Consider the following 6,258-nt stretch of genomic DNA (forward strand, 5'->3'; position numbering starts at 1 on the left):
CCCGGGCGCTCTGACAGAACACCGAACCCCGCCCCCGATATTGGGCGGTTCGCCTCCGGCCCCGCCCTCCTCAGCATTCATTGGCGCGCCGAAATGGTAGCCCCGCCCCTCCTCGCTTCTGTGAGGGAGCTGTAACCCTCCCTGCCTTCGCCTATTGGTGCACCAAAAAAGGACTAGGTCCGCCCTCCTCGGCTTCCATTGGGGGAAGGCAAACCTCGACAGCCCCCTTCCTCGTGTTCCCAGCGGGACACAGCGGCTGAGTTGCTAGGGGGCTCCAAGGCGGCCATTGGTTCTTTCCCCCGTCAATCGCACTCAGTCGCACCTCCCCGCTGGAGGGGAGCCGTTTGCCCGGAGCGCAGTAGTGAGGCCGCGGGTTCGAGCCCCCGCCCCTCCGACAGGGACGGAACCCCGCAGCCCCGCCTGCTGCGGGTTCCTCTCCCGGGTCTGCAATAACTACAGCGTACGCAAGCAGACAAACGGCCCTAGGACTCAGGTAGGGTGGTGGAGAAACGGCTGGGGGGAGGCCTGATAGCAGTTTCTGGACAAGGAACATTTCTGGACTTTGCACCAGCACCTGCCCCAAGCAGGGAACCACACAACTGTCCTGCAGGTGGAAGGTCTTGGCCGTAGCTATGGGACTTGGAAGTCACTCACTCTGCACACCTTAGTCTTGCTTTTAGGATATTCATACCCGGAAGAGATATATTTTTCATCATATCCACACCAGTGATGGCTGGCTTTGCTGGCTCACTATCCACATTTTGGCTGGCTCATTATCCACATTCAAATATTACTGTGCATTTGTACAGAATGGGGATGAGACTGAGATTTCCACCGGGTCCTGTAATCCAGCCTGATGATACAAGCACGTAAACCCAAATGCCTACCCTTATCAATACTGCAAAACATATACTAAAATGCAGTAGGTAGGGAGCTGAGGGAAAGGGGTCATCTCTGGAGTAAATGCTCGCTCTTCATGTGCCATTAAAATAAATTCAGCAAGTTTCTAAAACAAGGTGCATCAGTGCATCACCTCTAACCCCAGGTGTTGGGCCGTGAGAGAAACTGCAAGCGACTGAACCAAGACTCACAGGAAAATCTCATTTCTTAAATCTTACCCTAATGCGTATGTTTACTGCCTAAGCTCTACGCTAGGCCCTTTATGGCCTTCTTGTCCTTTGCTTGTAGCATATCTGCCAGCAAATACAATTTTAAAAAAATAATTCTTTAAGAATACCTTGTTAACCCCGAGTAATTCCCAAATATGAAGAGAAAATTTAGTAGTGTCAAACTGGTATAAAAATACATTTGTACAAAGACAGACAGAAACAAACGTCAAAAATAGCGCTGTATGCACTAAGTATCACTCCACATAAAAATTACAACTTCATGAAAGGTCTTTATGTCCGTGTTTCACCAGACCCCACCCCATACACACACTTTGCCCAAAGCACATCTAATTCAGAGGAAAATAATTACACTACACATACAGGACATACTCTGCATTATCTGCAGCCAAACATAAGCCCTAAACTGGAAGAGATATGTCTATACCTTATATTTCTACTTGAAAGAAAAACAAATAAATCCTTGACTAATAATGTCTGTTTGTACGGGTATGACGCAATGACAATTTACTGGTCTCTGGGGGAAAAAAAAAAAGTCGTAACATGCTTATTTTTATTTCAGGATTGCAAAGAAAGATGTGAACTCATGAATACCGTTCTATCATTCCTCAGTAATTTTAATCCAGAGCAAACAGAAGAGTACAAAGTGTCCTGTAGCATTCACCCGTGGACATCAAAGCACCACATTCCAGTGTCAGACAGGCAATTTTCCCTCTAGCATACTCATGCATCCAATAATTGCACCTCTTTATAATCCAGTCATCACTTTATGGAATCGAAGCCCTGTTGGAGGTGGGATAATAAATTTGCAGCAATAAACTACAGTTTCACAGGCTCCAGTGTTTTACTGTTGAAGGTCTACATATAGAAAGATAAGAGACGTGCTCTTCTTCCAGATGCGTCATCTGTCAGAGCTTCTATTTCAGTCTTTAATTTGAGATAGGCTAAATGCAGTCGTAGTAGTCATTTGTACTTTTCCTGTGGAAGCAACTTCTAGACAGCTGGAGTACAGCCCTGGGCATCAGGAAACTAGTGCTCTCATCTCAGTTCTAACACAGACTTCCTTTACGAACTTGGCCAGCTTACTCAAATTCTTTCTGCCTCACGTTTCCAGACCTATCAAAGCTATTTGCTGCATCTTTTACAAAGGAGTGTTACGGGATTTTAACCACAAATTTCAGTGGAGTGCTTTGATATGCCATAAGAAAAACACTGAAGTACAAACTAATCATTATATCTTGCTTTACTGAAATTGTATGTGTTCGATTTTTTCCTTAAGTTCACTAAGGAAGAGTGGAGAAAAAAACCCAAGCATTTTCATAACAATGAACTTGGCAATTAAAGGTCATTTGCCCTTATTTTTAAATTAAAAAATATGAAGAGGTTTTCAGTTGTTGAAAATTAAGAACTAATGCTTTTCAGATGTCTGTTTTGATGCCATAAATAGCAGAATTCTGGAATGTTTCCACTTTCCTGAGTATTTCCACTTATCTGATCTTTACATGTAATCATGTTTAGAACATAAATCTGTGCCAAGCCCAGGTTTATTTTGAGGGCAGCTCATGGTTATACTTTATACAGGAACTAGTGAGCTAGAATACACCCACAAATCTTTAACCCATCACCTGTCTGAATAATATAAAAGAAAATGCATTTGCTAACCCACTTTCAAGCATTAAGATAACCTGGTTAGGGGCAGCTGAAAGGAAAAATAATGACATGTATATTGCTCTCTTACTGTGCCATACAGAACTAGGCTAAACAAAAGTCAGAACTGCAAATAATAATAATTTTCTCTTGATCAGGAAAAAAAAAGGACTCTCAAACAGTTATATTTATGGAACACCCCCACCACCACTTGTTTACCCTCACAAAGAACTCAATTTCTTATTCATTATTACTAAAATGATCGAAAAACCGAACATTCCCCCTGAACTTCTTGTTGATGGGCAGAAGTTTGTGAACAACAAAATCCATTGGTAATCTCGCATAGTCTGTATCAAAACGAGAGGAAGATAAAGTCAAAACAGTAAACTCTGGAAAAAAGTTCTCCGATTTCTGTTTCTGCAACAAGCCAGAACAAGTCCTCTGGCTTTGGTCACACTTTCATTCAGATTCTGCCCCAAATTATGCCCCTGAAATCACTACAGAAACTGTTGAAAACTAATCCATGAAGGCATTAACTCTGCAAATGAACAGACACATCAATGACTGATTCCAATGTCTCTGCATAATCAGAACAGTGGCCAAATTCTGCTCCTAAGCTCTATCTCAGTCTGTTATTTTGACACTGGAACTTCTCATTCCATTTCCATTTATCTGCTCATACAGCTGACCCAAGGAATTTAAAAAAAAAAACATATTTCTCCTATGCGAATTATGTTGAAGGAAAGAGACAGAAAAACAAGCACTAACACCAAATCTCAATGAGTGTCTTATAAATCATCTCTTTCCATAATGGAAAGTCCTACATCCTTCCTGATCCACCCTCTCGGCCTATCCATGGATGTGGGAGAGGAAAAAGGACAAAGAGCCCACAGCGCATTTCTCATACATTCACACAAATAGAGGCTTGGAGCCTGAAAAGCCCTAATACATATTTTCCATTTATATATATACATATATATATATACCCCAACCAATAAAAGGCTACACATACCAATTACCTTTTCCCTTCTTGTACATACTGTCAAGCAGTAAACAGAAATTAGCAGCTGCAGTGCTTTTTTATTCAGGATGTGTATATTAACTGATGACTCACCAAATAATTTGCAGCCCAGCATGCCAGTTGTCTTCTCCTCCACAGAAAGAAACACTATTTTAAACAGAAAGTTAACCACTGTGGATCTTGCAGGCAAGCCAGCATGCATCAGAACAAGATAAACATTGCTGGTGAACCCCAACAGGGCAGAGGAAAGGGGGTGGTTCCAATAGCACACTGCAAGCTTTTTAAAATACTCAAATAGGAATAAATAATACACAGGGGGAAAGAGTGGAGGCAGGGAAGAAAGGATTATCACAAAGTCAACCCACGCTGCCACATGGCCTTTTGTGGTACACACTGCCTTCACACAGCAGGCAAGACCTGCACGGCATGAACAACTTCAGTATATGGCTAAGCTTTTTTTTTTTAGTCCTCTGTCAGTACACTTGGGGCCTGACTCAATAGTTTATTTCAAATGGGGAACAGTAATCTACATCACAGAGGCCAAAGACGGCATGCAGCAGGCTTAGGGAGGGCTTGGAGCTGGAACTTGCACTGAAAAGGGTATCTGTGAAAAAGCAGCTCCCAAATCCTGGCTGTCACTGAGCTCCAACGTCTGCAGGAGTTGGGAGCCCATGCCTCCTGCAAACAGATGCTCTGTAGCATCTTTAGGAATGCAGTGTCTTGTGGCTCTTGCCGAGTTTCTTCCAGAACACTTAACCTCTAATTTGGAAAGAAAGCTGACAGTTCCTCCTTCAGATTATGTCCACCATGTAATTAATGAGCTTGACATTACAATTTTGGCCAAAATTCTGTTACATCCTGCCTGATCGGATGCAAACAGAAAGAAGTACAATCCAATTAAATTCTAGGGAATTAAGGGCAATTGCTCTCTACTCCTACAACATTCACTATGCTGTTCTTTAGTGCAGCATGAAAAACTTCTTGACTGACAGTACGGAATATTCTACTACAACTTAGTATTTGAAGACTGAACCACACATTTCATTCTATTTTAACTCCATTAAATCTATTTAACAAGTACTAATTGGTTTCTAATTGCTTTGTCAAAAGAAGAAATAAATAATTAAAAAAAAATCAGACACAACAGGAATTTTCCAAGAGTTGCAGAAGTGTCATTTAATAAAAATGTGGGTTTTTAATTCTTCCTACTCTCATATTTCTTTAGAAACTACAAAATGAGAAGGCAAGTCTCCTCGATCTCAGAATGGACATTACTCCTTTGACCTCTGAATAAGAAAGAAGATTCAAAGAAAACTCACAGCATTATTTTCCATAGCACCTGCTGCTGACTCCTAGACTCCAACTGGAGAACGAAAGTCTTCCTCAGCATAATCTCAATCATTCTTCATCAACCATTGCAGACATCTGAATCCAACCTTTGCAACATGGGTTTAAGGCTAATTTTACACAGAGAGTCAGGAGAGCCAATATGTGGCAGAAAACAGATTCCAGCATACAAAAACATATTCTGTGCTTCCACACTCTTGTGGTACTAATTTTCCCTGGTTCTCAATAAGCCACAGGTTCTTGGGTTTTAGACTATCATTGTCACATCCACAAATTATAACGCCCTCTACAGCCAATACTGTTAAGTGAAATCCCTGCTCTGCTACACAAGAAGGCAAGATAATACATACCATCCAACCAACCTTCTGCAAGCAAGATTTAGCATGCTTATGACATATTTGGAGTGGCTAAAAGCCCAAGCTGCAGCTATCATGTGTCAGTTCAGGATTTTTTAGACTGACAGTGAATGTATGCTTCTAAAAAGCACTGATTCTGTTACAAATCTGCTCTGTGAATAGTCTTGGTACATGCACTAAATCTGATAAATCTGAGATGTGAAATTTCTTGTGCACAAAATGTTTAGCTCATTGGCTCCTGACAGTTTGTTCCCACCAAGTGCTTTCCAAGAAAGTAAATATATCGCACGCACACACAAGGATTGTGCAACACATCTCGTAAGTCTAATATATCTCACAAGTTGTGGAATTGGTGCAAACAGAGCACACTGATGATTTGTCCAGGCTCTCTATAAATGGCCAAATAGAGAGAGGCCTAGCAAAAATATTCATGGTAAGTCTGCCTGGATTTTGTAGATCCAGAAATCCTGCCTGTCCTGGTTTTGGCTGGAATAGAGTTAATTTTCTTCCTAGTAGCTGGTACAGTGCTGTGTTTTGGATTTAGCATGAAAATAATGTTGATAACACACTGATGTTTTAGTTGTTGCTAAGTAGTGCTTACACTAGTCAAGGACTTTTCAGCCTCTTATGCCCTGCCAGCGGGAAGCTGGGAGGGGGCACAGCCAGGACAGCTGACCCAAACTGCCCAAAGGGCTATTCCATACCATGGGACGTCGTGCTCAGTACATGAACTGGGGGGAGTTGGCCGGGGGGCGGCGAC

Source organism: Aptenodytes forsteri, unplaced genomic scaffold, assembly GCF_000699145.1.
Source record: "Aptenodytes forsteri isolate BGI_AS27 unplaced genomic scaffold, ASM69914v1 Scaffold243, whole genome shotgun sequence".
NCBI classification, from domain to species: domain Eukaryota; kingdom Metazoa; phylum Chordata; class Aves; order Sphenisciformes; family Spheniscidae; genus Aptenodytes; species Aptenodytes forsteri.